Source organism: Amphibalanus amphitrite, unplaced genomic scaffold (assembly GCF_019059575.1).
Source record: "Amphibalanus amphitrite isolate SeventyFive unplaced genomic scaffold, NRLGWU_Aamphi_draft 000216F_arrow, whole genome shotgun sequence".
Classification (NCBI taxonomy): domain Eukaryota; kingdom Metazoa; phylum Arthropoda; class Thecostraca; order Balanomorpha; family Balanidae; genus Amphibalanus; species Amphibalanus amphitrite.
In genome coordinates, this window is record NW_024881711.1 from 306,500 (window position 1) to 327,963 (window position 21,464).

The 21,464-nt window shown below is 45.9% G+C and overlaps 1 protein-coding gene across 1 annotated transcript in view; it reads left to right on the forward strand.

The window, feature by feature from the left end:
* The window catches only part of LOC122385379 (proton-transporting V-type ATPase complex assembly regulator TMEM9-like), a 41,991-nt gene that overhangs the window by 15,731 nt on the left and 4,796 nt on the right, over positions 1–21,464 (forward strand). The gene's annotated exons all lie outside the window — the stretch shown is intronic.

Consider the following 21,464-nt stretch of genomic DNA (forward strand, 5'->3'; position numbering starts at 1 on the left):
ACACGAGGGGCGGCAATGATAGACATATTTTCATAATTTACCTTGAGCTCCTGCAGTCACTCGTTTTCCCATAAACTGCTGAAAACGAAATGCCCCATGCACGAAAGTGCCCCACTCTCCCCTACCTATACGTGTTGATCGTGTACTTATTGACTTAACATCAGTTGTATCATGCACGTTGTATGCGCTTGCACTTTCAGATATATTACGCTCCTCTTCTGTTTTTACGATACTTTTACCTGGTGCCGTGAAGCAGTCTATTGATCCAAGTCAATTGTACGGTTCCATCCCCATAGTGTATTATTCTGGTCACTGGGCGGTGCCGGATGAGATGAGCCGGCCGTCGTCCTATCGCGGCTGCTGGCCACCCGGTGGGTGTCGGCGTCCGGATCGCCTTATCCCCTGGCTATCCACCTTCCCGTCGCTGCCTTCTTCGTCCATGCTCTGTTCTCGGCGCGGCGTGCATACACCTTTTTACGGCCAAATATAGAAATAGTGCACACAGTTCAGTAACCCGCGCACCGACGGGGGTCTGCGCCAACTTAGAACCGACGGGGGGCGGATGACCGCCCCCCCCCCCCCCTGAGATCTCGAGAACGAAGCAAGATAGCGACAAGCGGTAAACGGCATCGGATACGCACGGACAAGGTCTACTAGTACCAAGGTCATTTTCAGGTCAGGTCAAAGATGACGTCACAGGGATCAAAAAAGTCAAAATGGCGGCGCTAGATATGGAGAGTTTTCTCCAATAACTTTCGAATTAGTCAAGATAGGAACAAACTAAGGGTATCATCGTGATCCTCTCGTCAATCCGCATCCGCAATGATATATATGACCTCGAAAGGTCAAGGTCAAAGGTTGACCTCAGGTCACGTGACCTCGAGGTCATCATGTATATCGTTCGATGCGTCTTGACGAGCTGAACACAATGAGACCATCTGCGTGGCTGCATCTTGTTCCTGTACGGAGTTATTGGCAAAAAAACATTTGGTGACCTTTGATGACGTCACATGACCTTACAGCTGCCCAACAGCAAAACAGGCCTCAAGATAGTGAAGGTTGATCGTATATGAACTGAAGTCATGTATGGTATATGGGGCCATTCCGATCCGTTTTAGTGGTAAAAACAGGGAGTTGATTATTCCCCCATTGACTTCTAATGGGGAGGTCGAGAAATTGACCTGACCTTAGGTCATCGATATCAAAATTCCGAGATAAACAAATTGTAGCTACTAATGAACTTATAACATCCTGCGACTTTCAAAGGCCTCCAACATCTACTGTAGCTCTGGCACGGTGACAAAGTTGCAAAAAAGTGACTTGAGATTGGGTCATTCGAAGTGACCTGGTGACCTGATCTTAAAAGTTAGGAGGTTCAAACCTGCACACCATGTGTAAAATTGATTAGAGAATAGTCGTACCAAATTTCGCGGCGCTACGCGCCGCGGTTTTCCCGCTATTTGCGAAAAACCTCAAGGGGCGGATATCCGCCCCCCCCCCCCCGTCGGTGCGCGGGGTAATAGTTCAACCGATTTCCACAGTTCCGCATAGTGCACCGCTAGTTCGGCCGAGTGCATGATATTCAGTAAAAGTGCACTCGTTTCCAAAAACGAGCAATTAATTAGGAAGATAGTGCGCTCAAGTTCAATCGAACGTACAGGTCTCGCGGGTTTTAGCGGTAGGTTTTGCACCTAGAAAATTTAGTGTAGTTCAGGGCTCAGGCTATATCGACACCTTTTTTTAAACCCACATTTGTTCTCCCGTGAAGTTCAGACAAGTTGTTAAGAAACCTTCAAAAAAGGTACAGTCACTCGATTTTTCTCAAGTTTGTCTGTCTTGGCAGATCAAGCAATGCCAGAGCAAGCTTACGAACACACAAATTTGATCAGGATCGGACGATTGGACACTTCTAAAAAGATATCTTTCGTGCTTCCCGGAAATTCACCGGAGAACAGATGTGGGGTTTAAAAAAAAGGTGTCGGGGAAAAACTGTCGAGCGAAACCTAATTTCATTGACCTGAAGGTCACCGATGACGTCACAGGTCAGGTCAAAGTAGAAATTATTAGCATTTTGGCTTGTTCACGTTTTGGGCTCTGGCCGCCGTCTTACATGTCAGATCAGGCTCATTTTTGGTTCACACACTCGTGAACAGATGCTCTAGATACCCTGAGGGTACCAAACTTGTACTTTGATTTTCAGGTTAAGCTCAGGTCATCACAGGTCACGAAAATATTATATCATGCGTCGGTCACGTGACACATGTTTTATGGTCCATCTAGGCCATGGATTTCGAATTTGATGTCGTCTGTGTCATTCGAGGTCTTTTTGAGTCGAATTTAGCTTAGGTCAGGTCACTTTCAGGTCAAAAAAGGTCAAATTTTGAAGTTATAATTTTTCAACAGAAAAGGTGTCTATTGGATGCAGTTTGAGCTCAGGAACACGATAGTGCTATTTATATTGGCGTACGATGTCAAATACGTGCTGAAAAATTGATTTGAAAAATTAATAATTGTGATTTTTTGCAATAATGCGTATAACTTGGCCATTTTTGAAGATATTTAGCTAAAACTTGCTAGAGTTAGTCATAATAACGCATTCTATCACATATATTCCGGTTTTTCGAAAGATCAAAAGCTTTTTGAAAAAATGGTTTATGTAAATTTTGAATTTTATTATATAAAATTTTCGAAATGTTCAAAATTTTGAAAATCCGAGATAGCAGTTTGATAGCGCAGTCTATTCTGAGTCCTCTCATGCAAAGAAATTGGATCTAGCTTAAAAACTGAGCCCTTGAGAGCGATTGCCGTGTTTCAATGTTTTGCGTCGAAATCGGCCGAACATGACGTCACTCTAACGTCATTTCCGGCCGACCTATGGTAGCTACGAAGTTCAAATTTTGACACAATGTGTCAAATTGATGCAGCCGAAGGTACTGAAAGTTTGGCGTCGATACGTCAAGCGGTTTGGAAGTAATTGCAGAAAAACGGGAGGGGGGCTATGAATAGCCCCCCCCCCCCTCCCCCAGTGGGGCGCGGGTTAAGCTTTTAAGTGTTCGAAGATGCGATCGACTTGTTGGGTAACAAGCCGGCCATGATCTTGTAAAATGGCTTCATCGTAGATCGATTAGTTTCTGAGATATAACCGGAAATGTAAAAGTGCAAAACTTGCCGCTTAATCTCGCGAGACCTGTACGTTCAATTTCACCATAGTGCACGGTTTCGTCATGTGGCATGACATTCGGCGTCCCGCAAAGCAATTTAGGCGATGTTCAAGTGAATTCGCTGCTGGATTGGGACAAATATTTCTAAAAGCCTCCTACCTGTGTGTTAAGGGTAGCGCGAAACTTGGTCAAAGAGCTACTTCAATGCAACTTCAGGTCTCGGGAGTTAGCTTATCATTAGTCTCGCTCTAAGAACTCAGTGACACGTGGTGGTCACGTGGCATTCAGGGCTTCTGAATCGGCCGCATAACTTCGTTGTTGGCTCAAAAAGATCAGGAATGCCTTAAATTTTTTGTTATCACCTTTCATCATCGTGGCACATTGGGAAACTTGATATAACAAAGCCAAAAAATATTGCTCACGCCGAACTTTAAAACGCCCAACGAATAATGTGTTCTATGTCTTATTACGGAGCGAGCGAAGCGAGCGGATTCTTACGTAGATTAACCTTCCAGGCGGTAAGGGGGACATTTTTTTGCCCCCCCCCCCCCCGTTAAGTTTTTCGATATATCTTCAGAACCGCTGCGCCGATCGTCACCAAACTTTCAGTACCCTCCCGTGAATAGCTATTGCACATTGTGGCCAATTTTCTTCCAAATGCTATGATAGGTTGGCCGCTAATGACGTCGGAGTGACGTCATTTCTGCCATTTTCGACCCATAAAAAGGTTTCGCAGGAAAGCTGTCAGGCCTACAGCTTTAGAGATACAAAAAAAAAACGTTTCAGAGATAAAGGGTGTAAAATTAACAGGGCTACAAAACTGCTATCTTGGTTTTTTGAACATTTGGATTTTGAACAAAAAATCAAAAAATAGATTTTCTGAATATAGTAGCCGAAAAATCGAAAAACTTTTTGAATTTCGAAAAAACGAAACATATGCTTTAGTCCCTAGTACCGCCTTCTATCCATATACCAAATTTGAGATCGATACGTCTTTTTTTGGCCAAGTTATAGCGAAAAAAAACTGTTGACGTTGAATTGATGATGACGTCAACTTTTCAAACTCAATTTTTAGCAATTCTAGACCTCGTAAAACAAAACAAAGACCACCATTAGACTCCCCGTGACGAGCTGCATCGAATCAATACCCATTTTAGGCAAAACAATGAACTATGAAATTTGACCTTTTTTTGAACTGACCTTGACCTGACCTCCACCAGAAGGCAGAAAGTGACCTAAACCGTACCTGATGGTCTTATAACCAATACCATTAAGTTGGAAATGAAAAATTGGCCATAAAACATGCATCGCACAACCTTAGTAAAGTTGGGTTCATGTGCTGACCCTTGGTGACCTGACCTGTGACCTGACCTGTTATTTTCAGTGACCTCTAATAGCAACATATGTTTATGCAACTGACGCCCTATCGCTGATTTTCGACAAAATGCGTTTTACTCGGTGTTATAGCGCATTCCCTGGAAGACCCGTGAACCGCGAAACATTTTATCTTTGACCTGACCTGTGACGTCATCGGTGACCCCGAGGTCAATGAAATTTGGTTTGTTTCGACAAATTTGACAGGGCTATCGAATGACGTTTGAATTTTACGGATCCATTCAGTAGTTTCGGATATTACGGGGGGCAAAAAATCCCCCCCCCCCCCACCGCGCGGGAGGTGGCCGGGAGGCCCACCGCCTGCCGGGTTAATGTTGTCTAGTTTTCGTTTTATTCTTTTTAAAAAACGCAAATTTTCGTCGATTTCGGGCTCTGCGGGGGGTATTGCTCCTAATGCGACCCCCCTCCCCCCTGGGTCCACCAGTGATCACCAGTTTCGTCGTTTCATGTTAACAGTTTCATTTCTATCAATCATTCCAGACTTCACTTTTGAGGTCTTTTTATTTTTCCAGAAAATTTACATAATCTTAATGCCTGGCAGTGGCTACATGTTGGGATTTTAAGGGTAAGTTTCTGCAAGATTGTGCTGTTTTGTCAACTTCAAAAACTCCTCTCCCATAACAATAGGAATACACAGAGCCATCAGCCACGGCAGCCTTTTCGACAAGTTTACATAGATGTACTAGTTATTTAGATGTAGCAGTGCCATTCCAGAGCAGACACCACGCCGCGGGTACCCGTCCCCGCCATGCAGGCGCCACATCTCAATCTCTGTGCCGTTGTGGTTGGTTGGTTGTGGGTTAAGCAACATATCCTCTTGGGAACAGGCGCTAATAGGAATATTCACCCAGTTTTCTAGCGTTAATTTGGCGTATGGGGCCACTCGACCTGCATTAAAGGGACCCTCCCACCTTCAAAAAAGTTTATGAATCGGCATGAAAGTGATGTCGCTCGGTTCAGAAAGAGCGAAAACGAATATCTACCAAATTTCACCGAAAAATATTCACCGGTTTTCAAGATATTATGCTTTTACTTTTGTTTACTTTTTGGGATCTCCGCTGTTCCTAGCGACTTTATTTGGAAGCAATAGTTTGGCAGCTGAAAGTGCGGCACTTGTTGCGCGCAAAGCAGCATATACCACCGCGTGCTACAAAACGTTTTAGTCAAACATTTAAAAATCGTTAGATATCTGCGCTGACGTCACACATTCAGAGGGGTTGTCGCCGCCGTAGCGGCTCCAGTGTGTTATGGCACGCGCCATTTTGCATATTTTCACGCAGTCGGAATTTCGTCGGTGCTATTGTTGTCGTGTGAATGAACTCGTTGAAATTAGAAGGAAAAAATGGCGGACAATATAGACTGATCGATTCGGAACAAGTTTAATTCGACTTTCGTATTATTCGGATTTTGCTTATTCGTAACTTTACCGGTCGATCGGGCCGGATTTAATTCGTTCGCAATATTTTTGGTCCTCCGGGTCGTGGATAACGTAATTTGTGTGTCGTCTCGTTCGCTCTAACGTAATGTTCACGAATAACAACCTTTGAGCGTTATATCGTCGTTCGCTCTAACGTCATTATCGTGAATTAAGTTACGTTTTTGAGTTTCGCATCGTTCGCACTTAACGTAATGGCCACAGATAACGTAACGTTCCGCGCATTGCATGGCTTCTAAGCATAACAACGTACCTATGCTCTGAATCATCGTGCTGTTCAACATCAGCAACTAATCAACATGGATCAATCACCCGAAGCAGCAAGATTGAAGCGGATCCGAGCAAACAAGAAGTCGTGTTTGACACGCATCTGCAATCGAGCCGAGAATCTGATCGCAGTTCGAGGCAGTCGTACCATTCTCCAAGAGCTGCTCGGTGATATTGACCGTGCAATGGACACAGTGACGGACTCCAATGAGTCATACTTGCTGGTATTGACGGACGAGGAAGATAAATCGAAGGCAAACGAATACATGATTGAAATCGAAGCACAGCGGAACAGTATCGTTCAAAAGATAATGACTTATCTTCAATCGAGATCTGACGAGGCCGCTTCTGAAGCTAGTGCAGCAGCGTCCCATCGTTCGACGGCAGCTGTGGCTCATTCACATGAGGCTGTGATTCAAGCTCGTCTGACCGCCTTGAAGAGTCGCCAAGAGGAAAAACGACTTCAGTGCGAAAAGGAATTTAACCTGAAGATTCAGGCGGCTAGAGAAGCGGCTGAAACAGCCGAACTTGAAGCTCGACTGCGGCAAGAAGCCATTGAGTCAGGGACAGTCAATCTGGATAGAACTGATGACATCAGAGACGAAGCTGCTGTTGCCGATTGTGAAGTTGAGCATGAACGCGCGAACGTTGGTGACAGCAACCTGAGAACAGCAGACTGGATCAGGAGGCTGAACAGTCCTGAGGCCTCACCAGCTCAACAGAGAGAGACGACAGCGCGTCACACCGATCTCCACAGCGTGCCGCGCATAGCACTGCCGAAGTTCTCGGGTGAGCCTCTGGAGTGGCCAAAGTGGATTGGACTTTTCGAGGCGCTGATTCACAAGCAACCAGGGCTGTCAAACGCAGAAAAAATCGTTCATCTACAGTCGGCAGTCACTGGTCTGGCGCAGAAAACAATCGAAGGCATGCTATACGATGGCGAGCTCTACCCGCAGGCGCTACAAGCTCTCCAAAGTCGATTCGGCAGGAGTGACGATATCGTTTTCGCACACCTGAGGGCTGTTTTCGAGAGCCAGCCTCTGAAGCACCTCGACGCAGCAGCCCTAGAAAAGTTTCAAGCTCGTCTCCATTCCGCGGTTACGACTCTCCAATCGCTCGGCTATCATGGTGACGTCACGAGCCGCGAGAACTTGCGACGAGCAGTCGTGAAGCTGCCGATTCAACTCCGTCACGAGTGGGGAAAACGAGCAGTAGAGCTGGAGCCAAGGCAAGTCACACTGTCGGATTTGGATGACTGGCTAGCTCTACAAGTCCGGATATTGCTCAGCAGCTCAATGTCTGAGCGTGAAGGAAACAGCGGCATCAGCTCAGCGGCAGACAGTCAGCGCCGACCGCCGGCGTCGCGTCGGAGGCATGGATCGAGTGCGCGTTCGGCTCTCGCCACGGTGGCCACTCAGCATGGCTCCCAGCCGGCGTGCCCCCTCTGCAATCGCCGACACAGCTTGGCTCGCTGCAATGCATTTGCCCAAAAGTCGGTGTCGGAACGAGCTCGATACATCGCTGACAATGACAGATGTTTTCGCTGCTTGGAGACGGGACACATCTCGAGAAGGTGCCCGTCCACATCTGTCCAACAGTGCAGTTCTGCCGGCTGTGGAGGCAGACACCACCAGTTACTACATGGCAGCCAGCGTGTTTTCGAGCGTCGTGGAACGGAGCAGGCTGCCGCGCTCGAGCAAACCCAACATATGGATCCAGCAGAGCAGCACTCAACTAATCGCACGATCGGAGCCGCGCTGAATGCGACCTGCAGAACGTCTACACTTCTTCAAGTCGTACCAGTGCGTGTGTACGGGCCAGACGGCGAGTGCAGTGACACGCACGCACTACTGGACGCCGGAGCACAAACCTCTCTCTGCACCGATCGGCTGAGGCAGCGCCTGGGTATCATCGGAGAACGCCAGGAGCTGCAACTCAACAACGTCGAAGGGGCCGGCGAGAAGAGAACTGTGCACCGATTTGAACTGCAGGTATCGCCAATGTCGGATGGAAACGGAAGAGCGGATATTACCGTACAAGAGGTATATTCCGTTCCTAAGCTGAACGTGCAGCCGCAAACAATCGACTGGAGTCGGCGACACGAGTGGCTCCATCTCTCGGATCTCGACATTCCAGACACTAGTGACAAGCCGATCGAACTGCTGTTAGGCGCTAACGTCACTGAAGCAATAGTGCAGCACGAGGCACGCGTTGGTAGGCCAGGCCAGCCAGTGGCCGTTCGTACAGCCTTTGGTTGGTGTCTAAGCGGCAACATCACACAGCTGGTCTCACCTGGTGCTCGTCACGTCATGCACATGGCACGAGTTGACACTCGAGAAGAAGAGTTGAGCTCTCTGGTGAAGGAATGGTGGTCCACCGAGTCCTTCGGCACCAAATTCAGCGAGAACGTCGCCTCATCAGCTGAAGATAGGCGCGCGGAGAAGCTGCTCGATGAGACGACGAAATGGCGCGGGGACAGGTACGAGACCGGTCTACTGTGGAGATCAGACGACGTCTCCATGCCAGACAACTACACAGCAGCACTGAATCGGCTTGAGAGCACGGAAAAAAGACTTCTTCGCCAACCAGGGACGGCAGCTGCGTACAAAGATACCTTTCGACAGTATCTGGACAAGGGATACGCTCGAATGCTCTGCCCAGAAGAACTCGAGAGAGCAGACAAGAAACGATGGTTCCTGCCGCACCATGCAGTGGTCAACCAAAACAAGCCAGGAAAGATCCGTGTGGTATTCGATGCTGCAGCCAGCTACAGAGGAACCTCTCTGAACAGTCAGCTTCTCACTGGCCCTGACTTCCTTCAGACGATTCCCGGCGTTCTTCTGAGATTCAGGGAGCAGCAAGTCGGCGTTTCGGCCGACATCGAACAGATGTACCATCAGGTGGCGGCAGTGAAGGACGATCAGCCGGCACTCAGCTTTCTTTGGCGAGATTTGGACACCACCCGGCCTCCTGATGTGTACCAAATGGACCGTATTATCTTTGGAGCCCGGTGCTCACCGGCTTCGGCATCGTATGCTCTTCGCAAGACCGCCAATGACATGGCGGCTGACACTGACTCGGACAGAGCGGCGACAGAAGCGGTTCTCTGCAACTTCTATATGGACGACTTCCTCAGCTCGGAGCCAAACAGCGACTCGGCTATTACTAGCCTTACAGCAGTGACAGCACTCGTATCTCGAGGAGGCTTCAGACTCACCAAATGGCTCAGCAATTCTCGTGACGTCCTCGCCGCTGTGCCAGAGTCCGAACGTACACCATCAGCGGCAGATCTGACCGTGCAGCTGCCGACAGAACGCGTCCTCGGTTTGCTGTGGGACGCAGAGACTGACCTGCTAAGGCTGCATGTTCATCACCGAACTGTGCCTCCTACAAAACGGGGTATCCTTCAGATGGCTGCCTCCATCTACGATCCACTCGGATTCGCCTCTCCATTCACTCTTCTCGCAAGAATCGTGATGCAGAAGCTGTGGGCACTGAAACTCGACTGGGACTGTGAGCTCACAGGAACGACGGCGGAGGAATGGACTCGTTGGACGGGAGAATTGGCGTGCCTAGAAGCACTCACAGTTCCTCGGAGCTTCAAAGCATGCGACTCACCTGCTTATGATCGGCAACTTCACATATTTTGTGATGCTTCCGAGCTCGCTTTCGGGGCCGTGGCGTACCTCAGAGAGACATCGGCTGACGGCACTGTGTCTGTCTCTTTCGTCATGAGCAAGACTCGAGTCGCTCCATTAAAGAAGATGACTATCGTTCGGCTTGAAACTCAAGCGGCTGTGCTAGCCGTTCGACTGGCAGACGCCATCAGAAGAGAACTGAAGCTCGCAATTGATGGAGTCAACTTTTGGAGCGACAGTATGGTGGTTCTCCAATACATCAACAACGAAAGCAGACGCTTCCACACGTTCATCGCCAACCGAATAGCAGAGATTCGCCAAGGCTCAGAACCATCGCGGTGGCGGCATGTCCCAGGATACCTAAACCCGGCGGACGACTGCTCGCGGGGTCTGCCGGCTTCTCAGTTGACACCGGATAGCCGCTGGATTCAAGGACCTGCCTTCCTTCGCCAGCCGCCGGATCAATGGCCTTCAGAGGTTCGCCAAAAGGCCATAAACGATGGTGATCCCGAGGTCAGGGTCGTGAATCTCACCTCCACTGATCTCAGCACAGGGATTGTTCTCCCTGACCCCAGCAGATTCTCAAGCTGGACTCGCTACAAACGCTCCGTCGCCTGGCTGATGCGGTTTCTCTGCAACTTCGTGGCCAGACACGGCTCTCAAGAAGAGCAAGAATGGCGCCGTGCTGGCACGCTCTCGGTGACAGAGTTGAACGATGCAGAAAACCTTATTCTGCGCAAGATGCAAAATGATCAGTATCATCAGGAACTGATCGACCTGAAGAACGGCAGATCGGTCTCTAGCAAGAGTAGTCTGCTGGCACTCTCACCCTGGCTGGATGAAGACGGTGTCATTCGGGTCGGTGGTCGGCTCCTCAACGCACCACTCCCAGCCACGGCTCGCCATCCAGTGATCCTGTCTCGCAGCAGTGAAGTGACTCGATTAGTAGTCACGCACTTCCACAGCCAGCTTCTGCACGCTGGCGCCGAACACGTCATCAATGAAGCCGGACAGCTGTACTGGATCCCCAGGGCACGGGCGACAGTGCGGAAGATCCTGTCAGCCTGCCCGCTCTGTCGACGAAGACGAGCGCAGCCTCAAACGCCAAGAATGGCTGCGCTTCCGAAAGCGCGCTTAGCTGTGACACACCCATTCTGCAACGTCGGCATCGATTACTTCGGCCCGATACTCACCAAAGTAGGCAGGAAGACGGAGAAGCGATACTGTCTGCTGGTGACATGTATGTCTACCAGAGCAGTCCATCTCGAACTATCGACATCTCTAAGCACCGAATCGTTCCTCATGGCCTTCCAGCGTTTCGTCGCTCGTCGCGGTAGGCCAGCATCGGTGTACTCGGATAACGGAACCAACTTCCGCCGAGGGGAAACTGAACTCCGACGTCTTCTAACCGACTTAAATCAAGGCTGCATCAGTGATCGGCTCGCCCAAGACAACATCCGCTGGTTTTTCAATCCTCCCACCGCATGCCATATGGGAGGTATTTGGGAGCGAATGGTGGCAACCGTGAAACGAGCACTCCGAGTAGTCCTTGGAAACTTCATCGTTCATGAAGAAGCTCTACTGACCGCTATCGCAGAAGTAGAGGCAGTTATCAACAGTCGACCTTTGACGCACGTCAGCTCAGAAGCCAGTGACTGTGAAGCGCTCACTCCCAGTCACATCCTTCTCGGCAGACCGGCGTGTCTCCTGCCGTCTCAGCTCAGTGACTCATCACGAATGAATGTCAGGAGTCACTGGCGGCAAGCACGAGCCATAGCCACACAGTTCTGGCGAAGATGGCTCAGGGAATACGTCCCCACCCTCGTTCAGCGCACCAAATGGACGTCAGACGTTCGGAACCTGCGCGTCGGAGACTTGGTGCTGCTAGCCGGCGACGACACGCCAAAGGGATTGTGGCCACTGGCTCGAGTCGCTCAGGTGTACCCTGGACCCGATGGTCGTGTCCGTTCTGTGGATATAGTGACCGCTAGAGGACGTCTCCGCCGTCCTGCTAGCAAAGTGTGTCTCCTCGAGGGGAGTGATGATGATGGTGATTAGTGGTGCAACTGCGCTCTGCCCAGTGTGTGTATCAATGGGCATGGTGCCAAGGGTGACGACGGGTCACTCTTGGGGGGGAGGATGTCGCCGCCGTAGCGGCTCCAGTGTGTTATGGCACGCGCCATTTTGCATATTTTCACGCAGTCGGAATTTCGTCGGTGCTATTGTTGTCGTGTGAATGAACTCGTTGAAATTAGAAGGAAAAAATGGCGGACAATATAGACTGATCGATTCGGAACAAGTTTAATTCGACTTTCGTATTATTCGGATTTTGCTTATTCGTAACTTTACCGGTCGATCGGGCCGGATTCAATTCGTTCGCAACAGGGGTATTCCTATGCATTAGCCCCTCTGAATCAAAATGCTGCAATTTTGAAATTCAATATTTCCGATTTAAGGCATTTTTCGATGTTGTGAGTGCCGAAACCGGTAATTGTGAGCCAGGGACCCCATTTTGGCTATCTCAACTCAAATCTAATGTTAAGGTGGGAGGGTCCCTTTAAGTCGAGTCGTGCCGACTTACGCAGAGTTTGACGGTGACTCACCGGCGTACCCAAGGCCGTACCGGTGCGGTGCTATTGACATCAACCAAGGCTTGATATAAATCTTCGACGCTGAAAGTCAGTTGGGCGCCACTTTTCCATTCTTGAATAGCTGCCAAATCGCTACCAACTTCAAAGCGGAAAGAAATTTATAAAGGAAGTTCACTATCGAAGCTGGAACTTGCCAGCAATCAATCATTTTAATGACCAATCCCGATGCATTGGGGGGGGGGGCTAATTTATATTGCCGCCCCTGTCGAGTTTCGAATGGGGGGGCTTTAGCCCCTGCCGTCCCCCCCCCCCCTGGATCCGCCAGTGAGTGCAGCTGGCTACGTGACTTTTCGCGTTGCTGACTGCCTACGAGTGTCATTGGAGGCTCAGGTATCGTGGGATGTCAAAGAAATTGTTATTGATTTTTTATGCAATGCCAGACTTCTGAAGAGTTTCTAAATAGCATGCGGTATCGCGAAATTGAAACGATCTGACAAATATTTTTTTATGCAATGCCGGACTTACTGAATAGTGTCTAAACTACCTGCGGCACCGCGAAATTGAAACCATCTGACGAATAATGTGCGCTATGTCTGATGTGTCTGAAATTGGGCCACTTTTACCTGCACTACGGTGAAATGGCTGCACTATGACGAATATCGTGCCGCGATTCAATACCGTAAACGGGGGTGACTTTGCCTTGCTGGGTGACTTTGCCATGCTTCTAAAAAAAAAATGATTTAGGGTGATCTCCGGTGATATTTTACGAATAATGTAATAATTTTGTATGCACAAATGAAAGATAATTGATGGGGGCCTTCCAGCATAACCAACACTGAGAGATAAGTTACCACTAAATACCGAACTGGGCTCCATTTTATTGGAGTCATTGAAATAGTCAAATTTGAAGAGGTCCGAACTTTTTATTATCTAACCATGTTCTAGACCTACTGCGATGCTGAAACTTGGTATGGTTGATCATGACAAGGCTGTTAAATTAGCATATCCATGAAAACTGGCATTTGTCACTTCATTTAGCTAAAATTTTTGGTGGCGATTCTTCCAAGTGAATTGCAGGTCACATAGGGTGACTTTGCCACCATGTTATCAATGCAAAAATGGAATACTTATCCGATGCAATTCAAAATAAGTTTTAAATGTGGCATCATTTTGATCTCCAAACTGGTTTTTTAAATGTAAAAGTTTATATTTTGAAAATTAACACAGGAATGCACAGTGGGAGTAAAAAAAGGCAAAGGTTACCAAAATAAAAAATGGATGAAGCTGGGCCCAACTTTTCAGCACAGCCATGATTATCTACAACTCCTGAGTTTGCCAGTAAGATTGGCTGAAGAAATCTATCATTTTATAGATCAAAACGCTGATAATTCACTATGCAACAAAAAATGAAAGATTTTCTGTTCCTGGAAAGCGACTGAATTTTTCTTATTCATTGGGTCCTATCATAACCGAAATGAGCATTAGTTTTGATCTGAAAATGTGTTTCCGGTTTTCAGGGCCGATTTTCGATTTTTGGCCCCGAAATTCGGTTTTTGGCCCACCGTGTCCGATGTAATTGAGCAATCGATTCACGGTAACTTTCATCGTCTTTCCTATGCCACGTGCTTTCGAATGATACCTGAAAATGTTAAAATATGGATTTTTTACATTTTTTCCATTTCATTTCAAAATAGAGGAAAAACTAAAAGCCCTATCCAAATTAGTGATGTCAATTATGGAAAATCGGAATACCGACACCAAACCAAATACCAACCAAAACCACGGGGAAATACCGAAACCAAACCAACTTTGGGAGATGAGGGAATTACCAACTTTTTACCGATTTCTTAGCCTCTTATACATTAGTGAGGATCCATGATACCAACAAAATACCAAACACATTACGATTGAAATACCAAATACCAAGTTGGTATCGGTTTGGTATCGGTATACCAAAAAGTTGGTATCCGATTGACATCTCTAATCCAAATTCTGAGCCCAGTTCCTTGAAGAGCATACAATTTCCGTTCGGAAGGTACTTTTGTAGTGCATTTTATCGAATTCCTGTGGCGTCCAGATTGAGTCACCTAAAAATGGTTTCGTGATGACCATTTGGCCATTGTGCAATACACAAAGGAAAACGTGCTCAGTATTTCCTCGAACGCCGATTTCCCGAGCCTCCCCATATAGTAACCAAAAAAGTATGTTGGGAACTTTTGGAGAACAAAATGAAGGTCAGATTCGGTTTAAGAGCGAAAAGTTGACCCAAACACATATCCTAGGTCATATCACATAGTCTTAACCTTATAACGTATGTTAACGCCATAGGATCAACGAGGGGTCAACTGAGGTCATGTTGTTGACCCCTTGTGACCTCGGGTCACACGCAGGAACTTACTTTTGAGCAGTCCTGTCGCTCAGAATTTTGATCGGTACCTCCATTTGTTAGAATGATTCTTCATGCACTGAACACATATTGTCATGGAAATGGCTGGGGGCCCGTTTTTCAAGTGACTCAATCTGGACGCCCCAGTATACCGATAAAATGCACTAAAATAGTACCTTCCGAACAGAAATTGAATGCTCTTCAAGGAACTGGGCTCAGAATTTGGATAGGGCCTTTAGTTTTTTTTTCTCTATTTTGAAATGAAATAGGAAAAATGACAATTTTTTTTACAAAATTTAAACATTTTCTTACTTTAACGTAGATTTATGACGTTATTTTTACACGCAAGTATGCAAAACCGGATATCATTCGATAGCTTGTGGCATAGGAAAGGCGATGAAAGTTACCGCGAGTCGGTTACTCAATTACACCGGACACGGTGGGCCAAAAACCGAATTTCGGGGCTAAAAATCGAAAATCGTCTCTGAAAACCGGAAAAGCATTTTCAGATCAAAACAAATGCCCATTTCGGTTATAATGAGACCCAATGAGTCCAAAAAAAATCGGTTACTCAGGAACAAATGATTGTTGCATAGTGATATAATAAGGGTGTCGGTAAGTTCCCGCAAGAACGTCCTCTTTCTGTTCCTCTTAAAGGTAGACTGCCACCTTTTTTCCACAAAACGGTTTTCACTGGAGCTGAGCCACCTATGTCCCAGACTGAAGTCGGTTTTCCGAAATTCGAACCCGTTTGCGAGAAATCGGAGACCAAAGTTCAGTTTGATGCCATTTTTTTAGTCTAAGAAAACCGACATCTCTACTGTTTATCGATAACTTTGAAACATGAATTTTCTTATCTTTTGGTAAATATATGTCAAAACTTTGATTGTTTCGAGATCAGAGAAAAATTTTGAAGTGTCAAAATAAAAGTTAAACTTATATATTCAGTAGTTCATTTTTTCCAAAAAAGTGTGGGAAATGGGGTTTAACATGGGCCAGACCCATTCCAAATGAGCCATGAATTTTAAATGTTTTACGAACTTAAATGCAAAATAAATTAAACATGGCCAATTTCTTATGAAATCATATATTAGTAAATCATAAAATACCTTACTTTTTCAAATAAAATGTAATAATCTTATGACCTTGAAGTCTAGTGATGTGTAAACATTGTCGTTAGACATTAACCGATTGATAATTGTATGATAATCGACAACTTTTTTCGCGATTCACGTAATGATACTTTGTCAGGTGAATTCTAAAATTTTGTTTTGTCCAGGGAATAAATCATAGGCCGATCTGAGAAAACTTTTTGAAGGTGGCAGTCTTCCTTTAATGCCGCTGGAAAAACGCGGCAAGGTCCTAGAGTACCGATACAATAACATCTTTACTTATTTATCTATTCTGAACCATTTTCAGTTTCTATTTTCGATCAAATCTCAGTTATTTTCAACAAATATAATGTATTATAAAAGTAAGGTATCTCTCCTTTTTTGTACATCGTTTAAAAGTAAGAAATATCGAATTGCTTCATTTTTTTTCCTATTAAACAATTAAGGATGGTTACCCTTCCCCATACAATGGAACAAAAATGCTTGAAAAGTGTTTGCTAACGTTAAAAAAAACATTTATTATTTGGCATAGTGGCAAAGTCACCCCTTTTTCAGTTTAACTTTGCCACGACTCATTTTCCTTAAAAGTTTATATTTTTAAGCAAGATACAAATACGATGATAGCAACACCCAAAAAGCTTATCTTCATCCGTGTTTTGAACATAGAGTCATCCCAATAAGTTAAAGTGACCATCCCACCTTAACATTAGTTTTGAGTTGAGATAGCCAAATTGGTGGCCATGGCCTGCAAATACCGGTTTGGGCACTCACAACATCGAAAAATGTTTAATTCGGAGATATTGAATTTCAAACTTGCAGTGGGCTAATGCATTGAGATGCCCCTTTAGAATTTGTGACGTCAGCGGTGATCTAATGATTTTAAAACCTTATACTAACATTTTTGTGAAGCAGTGGTGGTATATGCTATTTGCGCGCAACATCTTTCGCAAACGCCGCACTTCCAAAATAAAGTCGCTAGAAACAGCGGAGATCCTAAAAAAGTAAAAGTCTAATATCTTGAAAGCCTGTGAATATTTTTCGGTGAAATTTGGTAGATATTCGTTTTTGCTCTTTCTGAACCGAGCGACATCACTTTCATGCCAACTCATTAACTTTTTGAAGGTGGGAGAGTCCCTTTAACAAGCTTAAAATACAGGCGTCTTAACCCTCGCCGGCCGAGGGGGGGGGGCGGGTGCCGCCCCCCCCCCCCATAGGGTTTTTTTTTTCGCGATAGCTCCGAACACGCTGGCGATAGAGAGCTGAAACTTGGCATACATGACCTTTGATCTAAGTCGCATCTTTTGACACCAACCGCATTTTTGGGTCAGGTCAGGTCACTGACCTATGACGTCATAAGTGAACCTCTGCACGGTCTTCAGATGTCGCAACTTCACAACGCCCTCACTGCCAGAGGAGATGTCACAGGGAAATGAAACTTGCAGGATCTAGTATCCATTATGAGTCTCACAACTTGTATATCTCGGATTTTTCCTAAAGGTCATATGAGGTCAGGTCATTTTCGTGACCTCACCATTATAAGTCAATGGGGAAAAATGAAAACTGCTATTCTGGCGCCGGGAACGATCTCCAACTATCTCAAGCACACAGAATCGTGATTTGATGCACTCCTTGCAAGGTTAGATGCGTCACTTTTGCAATGTTGACCTTCCGTGACGTCATTTATGACGTCATCAAGGTCATATTAGTTTTTCGTCAATAACTCCCGATCAAATTGAGCTAACGAGTCGAGAAAGCCACCAATGGACTCAGGAAGACCTGCCGAATCGAATGATATGCGACATGACCTCTTTCGACCAACTTCGTGACCTGGGGGTGCTGACCTGACCTTGACCTGAGGTCAACACCCCAAGTTGACCTGACCCGTACAAAAAGTATATCATTCGACGCGCCTGAGCGAGGCGAACGCGATGCTGCCAAAATCGCGGCTCTGCGGCCGTTTTTTGCGAAGTTATTCACCAAAAACTGAACCGTACCCTGGGGCACTTGACCTGACCTCAGAGGTCACCGGTTGACCTAGGACCTTAAAATCGGGTACCAATCTCTGCGTCTTGTAACGGCGCACACGTTCGTTTTTTCCGCGACCCGCTAGCTCCACCAGGGGCGAAACGGCGAGGGGGGGTCGTACCCGCCCCCCCCCTCGGCCGGCGCGTATGTACAGGGTGTTTCACTAAAAGTGTCAAAAAGTAAAAGGCCCTAATGCACATAATAACTATGTTTTCTATGGACATTTGCACATCATTCCATCCGCAATTGTTGGACATTTGAATATATAAAAATGATATCACCGTCACTCAAACCTATTCCACATATCCGCCGCTTCTTTTGATGCACCGTTTCGGCACGTGTCCGGAGGTGCCTCACAGCCCGTTTTCATCTTCAGCGTCCAGACTGTCGGCAAAGCCTTGCATTGTGCTCTTCAGCTCCAAAAGTGATGCGACTTTAGTCTTCCTCAGCTCTGCGAGAGCTACTGACCAAAACCAGAAGGCTAGCGGCGACAGATCGGGGCCTCGCGCTGGCAAGGGGCGGGCGGTGAGGCAGCTGATTATTCGGCCCGGGAACGGAACTTCTGGTCCAGCCAGTTCTTGGTGGCTACAGCCGTTACAGTGGTTGTTTCTGATAAATTGGGGGCTTGGCTATTTCTGATGTTGAAATAAGCTTCTTGTTATCTTAAAAGGTCCTAAAAAAGACCCTGACCTTTTCAACGATTTCCGCCGAGAGGTGGGGCGACCCGCCTTTTTTTTTTACTGGAACCGGCATCAAAGGAACCCTTTTAAACCTCTCAAGAAGCCCTTTGAAACTTTTATAATCTGGGTCGTAGCGAGGTGAGAGAGTGAAACGTTTCCTGAAAAGTCGGCGTACGGTTTCAATGTTTCTGATAGCACCAAATGTAAGTGTAATCCACCGCTCCTGTTGCGGTGCAAATAACCTGTTCTTGTTCTGTATAAGGAAAAAACGACTAGTAACTTTGGCCTCCTGCCCTCGCTCCGTATGAGTCTAAAATATATCGTAAGTGGCCAAAGCATAAATGTCCAAAAATTTGCAACAAAGCCACGTGCGCAACCACGTGCTTTGCGTATTTTATATATCCTTAATAAGCATTTACTTTTTGACACTTTTAGTGAAACACCCTGTAGAAAACCAATAGGTCCGGCGAGGGTTAAGTTGAAAACATGGCAAAGTCACCCCCGTTTACGATACCCATATTAACCCGCGCATGACTGGAGTATTTTCCATAACGCGAGTGACTTTGGGGGGGGGGGCTCTCCAGAGCCCCCTCCTATCTCCGAAACTACTGGGCCGATCGTCAAAATTCAAACGGCGTCTGATAGTCCTGAAAAAAAACTGTCGAACGAAACCCATTTTCATTGACCTCGAGGTCACCGATGACGTCACAGGTCAGGTCAAAGTAAAAATTATCGACATTTTTGCTAGTTCACAATTTAGGCTCTGACCGCCGGCTGACAAGTCCGACCAGGCTCATTTTTGGTTTACGCACTCCTTGATAGATGCCTTAGATACCCTGAGGGTACCGAACTTTTACTTAGAATTTTTAAGGTAAAGGCCAGGTCATCCTAGGTCACGAAAATTGTATATCATGTATCGGTCACGTGACGCATGTTTTATGGTCCATTTTACTCGTAGATTTCGGAAATAGTGTCGTCTGTGTTATTTGAGGTCATTTTCAGCTGAATTTACCGGAGGTCAGGTCACTTTCAGGTCAGAAAAGGTCAAATTTTGAAAATGAAATTTTTCAACAAAAAAGGTGCCTATCAGATGTAGGTTGAGCTCAGGAACACGATGGTGTTATTTATATTGCTGTACGATGTCAAAAAGGTACTAAAAGTGGATTTGAAAAATATATAAATTGTAAAATTTTGATAATAATGCGAATGCATGCCGGCTATTTTTGGCTATTTTTGAAGATATTGGGCTAAAACTTGCTAATGTAGTTCATCAGTGTGTGTTCTATCATATATATTCCAGTTTTTGCGAAAAGTCAAAAACATTTTGCAAAAATAAAAAAATGTATTTCTTGTAATTGTATAAACATATTCTTCAAAATTTTCAAAATTTCGAAAATTCGAGATGACAGCTCGATAGCTACGTGTATTTGTAGTCCACTCATGCAAAGAAAATGAATCTAGCTTTAAAACTGAGCTCTTGAGAGCGTTTGCCGTAATTCAATATTTTGCATCAAAATCGGCCGATATGACGTCACTCTGACGTCATTTACGGCCAAACTATGTTAGCTAGAAAGCTGAACTTTTAACCCGCGCGGGGCTGGGGGGGTAAATTTTACCCCCCCTCGCGAATTTTTGCGATATCTCAAAAACGGCGGCGCGCAGCGCCGCCAAACTTTCAGTACCTTTTCTTACATCAATTTGACACGTTCCCTGAAAATTTGAGCGAAATCCGTCGGAAATTTTTTGAGAAATTGACGTTTTAGTGACGTCATGTTCGCCATTTTCGCCTCAAAAACGGCAAAAGTTCAAACGCCGCTAACATCTTCATTTTTAAAGGAATCAAGACGTAACAAAAAAGGTTATACGTAATTTTACTTTGTCTATCAAATGGCTATCTCGGTTTTTTGAAAATTTTGGATTTTGGCCTAATTTTTTTCAAAAAACTGATTTTTTGGGAAAATCTTTATAAAATCCAAAATTTTGAGTCTATCGAAAAAACCGGTATATATGTCAGAGAAGTGGTCTATGTGCACCTACATACCAAATGTTAGAAGAATCAGTTCAAAAATGTGGGAGTTATTCAAAATTTTATGACGTCACGACACACAAATTTTTTGAAAAATGACTCATTTGGAAGTTCTAGACCTCGTACGGAAACAAAAATAGCACCATTCGATTCGCCGTGAAAAACTGCATCAGATAGACACCTTTTTAGGCCTTAACAACCAACTTCAAAATTTGACCTCACTTGACCTGACCTTGACCTGACCTCGACCTGAAATTCATCCAGAGGTGGTCCATATCACTTATTGAATGTGCCTATTGAATTCTATGAGTAAAATGACCCATAAAACATGTGTCGCACATGCCCTTTTCTATATTTTGTTTTTTGGTGACCTGACCTGACCTGACCTGACCTTGACCTTGACCTCTGAATGATATTGTATGCAACGAATATTGTCTTGGTAGCCTAAGAACACGTTTTGGGCGATCAGTCTCAGTCCATGACTCCATTCTTCGGCAACTACGGTGCAAGGCCGATAGTGTAGAAACTTGCAATTTGTACCCTTGACCTGACCTTGACCTTGACCTCAAACTTTAAATTAAGTACATGTTTTTAGTAGTTCGTGATGAGAGCTTTCGATTGGCGTTTGAATTTTCCAAATCGGACCATTAGTTCGGGAGATAACAGGGGGGGTAAAATTTACTCCACCCCCCCCCCCTCCCCCAGCCCCGCGCGTTCGGCTGGAGACCCCAGCCCCGCGCGGGTTAAC